Raw genomic sequence first — 7,065 nt, 5'->3', positions numbered from 1 at the left:
GATGACAACTTGTGGAGGTTTGGAACACGCACAGTGGCTCCAGAAAGTCTGCCATATCTGACGGCGCAAATTCATTCGCTTTGACACGTGGGAGTGGAGAAGATAAGGAACAGATTCATACAGGTCTGGTAGTCACCGAAGTTCACAGCAACGGCCACAGACATCGTCAAGTGGTGTGTCACCTGTCGGCAAAACAATCACGACAAGAAGGTTAAGTTGCCAATGCTGAAGACACCAGCTCCACCAGGACTATTCAGAGTTCTCCAGATAGATTACATCACTCTTCCCAAGTGCAAAGGCTACCGAGATGTTCTGGTTGTCCTGTGCAAGTTCTCCAGGTGGATTGAGGCATTCCCTGCACGATCTGGAACTACACACTGCCAAAGTCCTTGTGAAAGACATCATTCCCCGATGTGGATTGCCATAACATAGTCGGCAGTGAAGGTCCAGGGTGAGAGAAAAGTGGATACATGCGAGCCATGGCAAACTAATAGAACCGCCTGAAACATGACGGCTTGGGTAGGGTACGAATTCTATCTGAGTTTCCGCCGATCTTCTTTTAGAGGTGAGGTGTGAACTAGAGGGGGGAAGATTCACGGGAGACTTTCATTTTGACGGGGAATTTATTACGTCAGGAGAAATGAAAGGTTAGGGATCCGAGAGTAGAATCTTTCTTTGAGAACCCGAGCATGCTCAGAGTGCTGTGGTAGTGGACTCTTCTTGACACAAACTCATGTTATGAAAAATGATAGACTTAGATAAGTCTTATAATTGATTTTGATGATTAAATATGTGTGATTACTGATATATGAAATGTTTAATCTGAGGATACAATTACAATTGCCGATTTTTGAGAATGATTACAATTAGATAGATCAAGAGGGGGGAGTAATCCTGTAGTCCTGGTTCTAAAGGTGGGTTCCTGGGGACACCCGTAAGGGAGCTGAACACGCAGCAACGGGTTAACCGGGGACTCACTGGGGGACCAGGATTGGGAGGATGCTACACCCCTATAATAGATTATTATATATACTGTTGTTTTCATGACTATCCTTCAACTGATACTGCTCTTTCTTTTCACTCCACATGTACCACATGTATGAGGTTGCCGGGAGCCACAGACAACATCTGGGACAGAGACTTTGCCTTTGAACTGAACTGTTGCCGGCCGATTTCCTGAACTTCCAAAAGACTTTGTTTTCCTTTTCTTTTGACCCTTTAGAATGTGAGATAATTATCAGCAACATAATCAGTTTTTAAGTTTTCTTTCAAGGTGCCTGCACTTCTTTTCTTTTCCTTAAAAAGTGCCTGAGAGGTAATGCTTGGTTTGTTATCTGTTCTTTAGACCACATCAGACTCCTGTTTATTTGTTTTGTATGATCTATAAAAATCTGTGTTTTTGATTGATCAAGAGGGGGGACTGTAGAATTCTGGGGTATTCTCACTGTATTCTTATGTGTTCATATGTTACATCTGTGTGTAGTATACAACGGGGAGAGGTTCATATTATTGTACATAACTGTGCCTTAGGCCTGTGTACCAGCAGGAAGGTCAAACAGCCTGATGTTTAGGAACATCCGAGGAACATCAGTGATAACATGGGCCGAGGGAGACATCATGTCTGCCTATTCGGGCTAGTATCTCCATCTGGCCAGGGCCGGGTTTTGTACACTGGTTGGCACCTGCCACGTTGGCATGATTGATGTTTGTATGTTTTAGTATAACAGGCTTTGTCTTAGGTTTTGACACAGAGACGGATCGAGGAAGCGACCCGAGGAGCATATTCTGTCGGAAGGCTCAGCAGCCGCTTCTAATAACAACCACAACTGTTAGACTCTGCAGTTTTACTGTTTGAGACTTAGCCTGTGTTCTGTTATTCATAAATCATCATCTAATCGCCGATCCTGATCCCGCCGTCAAGCTTTATTGACCATCTTCAATACAGACATTAGAACTAAAACACAACGCAACAACCAGAGAATCCAACAGTCTCATTCCATCGAACTACAGATCCGCTACCCGATCTGGCAAACTTACATAGTGCGGTTATAGCCGATAAAGGGCCACGAAGCGAATGCAGAAGTGCAGTTCACCCTGTTACGAATTGATTAACCACTGAAACGATTTTGGAAACATTATTTTAAGGTACAAAAAACTTTTTGGTGTTGCTTTAACAAGACAAAATAAAAGACACAAGGTAGAACGTACATGATGCTTACTAGTCAAAACATGAACTTGCAACTGCAGTAATTGTTGGTGTGTGGGTATATTTCACTCATGGGTTAATAACTGAAATCTGTGCTGATGCTGCAGCTGATGCTGTCCTGAGTGGTTAGATAAGAGGGCCAATAATATTAGTCTATGTCTAGATGTAGTCTTCATGATTTTCAAGATACAGATTTTTATGGAAATCTGTACTGATTTGTACTAAAAGTGTACTGAAGGTGGGAAGGATATGTCTCATTTCATATTTAAATGTCTGAATTTTACACACACACACACACACACACACCGAGAGGCCGTAGGTTACACTGATTTTACCATAGCTAAGGGGCGTTGTTAGGCACGACGTGCCAGTGGAGTGGCTTATTGCTTTTCTAAAACTGTTGCTATAAATACCTGGCAAAGTTGCAGAAAGTAAAGGCACAGCAACGAGAAATGTAACGATTTATTCATAGATAATCATTCTTCCGCCAAGAAATATATTTCCTCTATCTGAATGGTTGCCAAGCAACGTCGAGACGCAGCTACTTTAGCTTTTGTATCAAGTTATGGTAGCGTCGTAATATAGAATGAAATGTGGTCAAGGTTTATGATTTATGCTTATATACAAGATATACAGTACACATAACATAATTACAACAGGGGTACATACATACATACATATACATACAAACAGACAGACATACAAATAGCTATGCACAATCAATAAAACAGGTCAGATGTGTGTGTTCCAGTGTTTCCAGAGTTGGGAGGTATATCTCGTATCACTAAGTCAAGTGCAAGGTTGGTTAAGGTAGTTAAAATTGTATTCTTGGACTCTTACTGTAATCGGCACATGAATCTGTACATACAATTCCTCAACACAGCATGAAAAGTAGAAACATTAGGCTACTTATCACAAACAAATGGCACTGGTCCATCTTGGACACTTCATTAGGATTCTAGGTGCATCAGCGTAAATGTAAAAAAAATGTAAATCAGGTTTTGTAGGCCAAGTATACTGGATTATACAAGGAATTTGGTCTCTGTATTTATACCATCTGTGAATTAGTGAACACACAGAGCACACAGTGAACACACAGTGAGGTGAAGCACACACTAACCCAGAGCAGTGAGCTGCCTTGCTACAGCGGCACTCGGGGAGCAGTGAGGGGTTAGGTGCCTTGCTCAAGGGCACTTCAGCCATTCCTGGTTGGGGATCGAACCAGCACCTATGCCATCTTTATCTTATTTGTCATTGCTTTGCCTTGCTCAAGGGCACTTCAGCCATTCCTGGTTGGGGATCGAACCAGCACCTATGCCATCTTTATCTTATTTGTCATTGCATTGCATTAGCTGCACCATAGGTGAGCTGAATAAAGTGCAGTACAGTATGTCATCATCATCACAGAAATCATCCCTGATGATGTGGCCCAGGTATTTTGCTTTAGTAACTGTTTAGCTCTTGCCCTGTCAAGTAAAAAGAGGAAAAACATAGATTCCTGTCCTCTTTAGTTCTGGAAAGACACATAAATCTCACATGCCAAAAGTAAACACCCCACATTCATTCTTATTCTGATTAAACGTATGTTTTAGCTAGCTGAGTACCATTTTAGAGATCAGTAGTGAGTATGGATTGGCTTTCATGAAATCTCAAAATATTGCAAACTATTGGGCAAGCAACAATGCGAACAGAGTGAACTCAAAGTAACTTAGTTATAGGTTCTAAGTTCTATAAACCTATTTGACTCTTTCGTACTTCAGGCAAACAAAACTGTCTGCGCTGTTATCACACAAGTGTCTGAGGCAACATGGACACTGAGATATGCAAGTCATTGAGTCATTCACACTAGCACACTTTCGCAAACACAACAAAAAAAGTCAAGTTGATTAGTCATAGTCACAAAGTTCACAAAGTCACATTCCATTGAACTTGATTAAAGACATTTGGAAGAAGGAAACAGGAACTTCCTTACTAGATTCATCAAGCTGCACAAAATAAAACTATAAAATAATTAGACCATCATAACTCATCATGCATTATGGAGGAAGTTGGGAGTTTATTGGTGAGGTTGACAGAGTGGTAAAAAAAAACAAAAATGTGTGTTCCAGAAAATGTAGCTCTATAAATTCATTACCTTTCGAAACTCTACCTTTCAAATAAGGTTACTAGGCTTCGCAAAAATGAATCACGCTTGTCAATTTGTCTCCATCCCCTACTCTTGCAACTTTTGTGTATGCAAATGAGTATGCATATGTGTGTTTGTTTTTGTGTATACGTGTGCTTCTCTGTGTGTGTGTTTTCGCTTGTGAGTGTGTCTGTGTGTGTGTGTGTGCCTGCATGTATTGTTTTATATGTGTGTGCGTGTGTGTGTGTGTGTTTATGTGTTTGTGCATGCGTGTGTGTATGTGTTTGTGTGTGTGTGTGTGCCTGCATGTGTGTGCATGTATCTTTATGTGTGTGTTTGCGGTGTTCATGAGTGTGTGTGTGCATGCTCAGTGTACAGTCACTAAATGTACACATATATTAATATATTGTATGGTCCCCCATGAACGGAATTCCACGAAACTTGGCATGCATTCAGAGGGTGTCAGAATGATCCTACAGCTCCAATTGTGTACAGTTTTGACCCTGTCAGCCATTGATACCTGCAATTACAACACCTCATTTTTGCTTTTTCATTTTTAACTAGGTGGTGCTATACATCAAATGAGTGGTTATGGTATGGGTTGACATGGCCCCTTGAGACCAACATACTAAAAAAATGTGGTCCTCCTAGGCCCTATGGTTCTTGATATATTCACAGAAAACTGTGTCCGCCCTACTCTCCTTTCAGGGGGTCCAGTCGGATCACAACAAAAAACAATGGTTCCTTTCATCCTTGTGGGGCTACATGTCTAATAAGTTTCATGCACCCCGGCTTTTCAGCATCCTGGAAATCGTTGGCACAAAATTACTGAAGAAGAAAAAAAAAATCTGGAAGAAAAAAAAAACTGTCACAATAACAGATACTTCATGAATACTAAACCCAGGCCCAGAATGCACACTGTAAAACATTACATTACATTCTCTGATTTTAAATTTGAACTTAAATATCAAGCAGGTGTTGTGACAGCACTCAAAATGTGCTTTTCTCTGTTTCATATCTTTTACTGTGTTAGTTGACATCTTTCTGTCCCCAATACTGTACATAAATGCAGATATAAATACATGAATCAAACGACTAAAAAATGTAGTTAAATCTGAGACTACCCCTTGCATGACATTTCTGTATTCAATTAGTAAGGGTTGTGGCTGGTCAGAAAAAGACCCCTGACAACCGCCTTATGTCAATTAAATATTATACCTACATTCAAATCAAGGAATGGAAAATAATTATTAAGCTATTTAGTCAGTATTGATTAAAACAGAATTTTTTAATTTCTCTCTCCCTCTCTCTCTCTCACACACTGTGGGTGTGTGGGTGCAAAACACACACACTCTTTCTCTTTCTCTCTCTGTCTCTCATCTCTCTCTTTATCTGTCTCTGTGTACAGTATGTATAGTGCAAAACAGAAGAGAACAATGTCAACATAATTCAGTTCATCCATGTCCGACCTAAGACATACAGTAGATGGTGCACTTAAGGTGGCTTAGGTTTACTGTCCACATTGCCCATTAGGGCCCCCGTACCTACCTGAGTCACGCCCTATAAAGAAGGACTCGGGCACAGCTATCAGACCCGTACCGACTAGTCTGGCTTGGGGGAGACAGGGGTGGGGGGTACTACGCCCTGTTTAATCGTGTTGCCCTGTATGTATCTATCCATCATCATAACACTTTGCCCCACATGATATGTATTTGCATTTAGCATATATGTCTGTATCTGCCACATTTATTACAAACAATTCATTACCACTGTTAATTAATCATTAATTTATTAAATACTAAGTGTGTACATATACTGTATGTGAAAAGACATTCTTTAAAGACACATAGTAATAAGATTAACTGGTCAGATAGAAGAACAAGATAGTTTAGCTTAATTTAACATGACTGTGTTTGTATTAGGCTATAATCATTTTGATATTTAATTTATGAAAATCTGTATCTTGGCTTTTAAACCAAACTTACTGTTAACTTGGCCAGTCCAACTAAAGTTGCCTTCCAACCACACTGATAAAGATGTTTCTTTATTGTGGAAAATGGACCAGGATATATTGTAGACTACTTTAGATTGGCCATTTGAGACTGAATAAAATTTAGAACTCTTCAGTTTATACTGTGCACCGACACACTTCCAAATTCATTGGAAAATGCCCATCCTGATTCCAAAGAAATACTATCATAACGGACAGTAGTTTTGGTTTCATGCCACTCAGGCGTGCCACTCCCATCAAATTGTTTCCTGTGCATTTTTCAAAATTAAAGGACCAAATGTTCAGACTACTCTTTCATCTAGGGTTTGAAAATATGGCCTATTTTTTCACATGAAGATTTTAATAGCTGTGTAACAGGTTAGGTTCACTGTTGCCAGCTACACTATTCTTGAGCCATATTGAACATACTTCTCTCTGGTCTAAGTGTCTGGCAAATATATGATTGCTCTACCCACTCCCTTCATTAGAAGGGAGTGGGTAGAGCAATCCCCCCTGAAAGATAACACATCCAGTTTCAGTTTTTATTAAACCAGTACGATAAGTTTCGTTTCCATTGAAATGGTCCCACCTTGTGGCCCACAATTCTTGTTGCACTACTCATGTCACTTATCTGATGTGTTACTGCAGATTCCTCACAGCAGAGCATATTCCGTTAATTTTCATACCTTCATTTTTAAACATTAATCCTGGTGTTATTTGTGATTTAAACATACAGATAGTTGT

The sequence above is a fragment of the Alosa sapidissima genome, chromosome 21 (genome assembly GCF_018492685.1).
Source record: "Alosa sapidissima isolate fAloSap1 chromosome 21, fAloSap1.pri, whole genome shotgun sequence".
NCBI lineage: Eukaryota > Metazoa > Chordata > Actinopteri > Clupeiformes > Clupeidae > Alosa > Alosa sapidissima.
Note: the sequence above shows the minus strand (reverse complement) of the source record.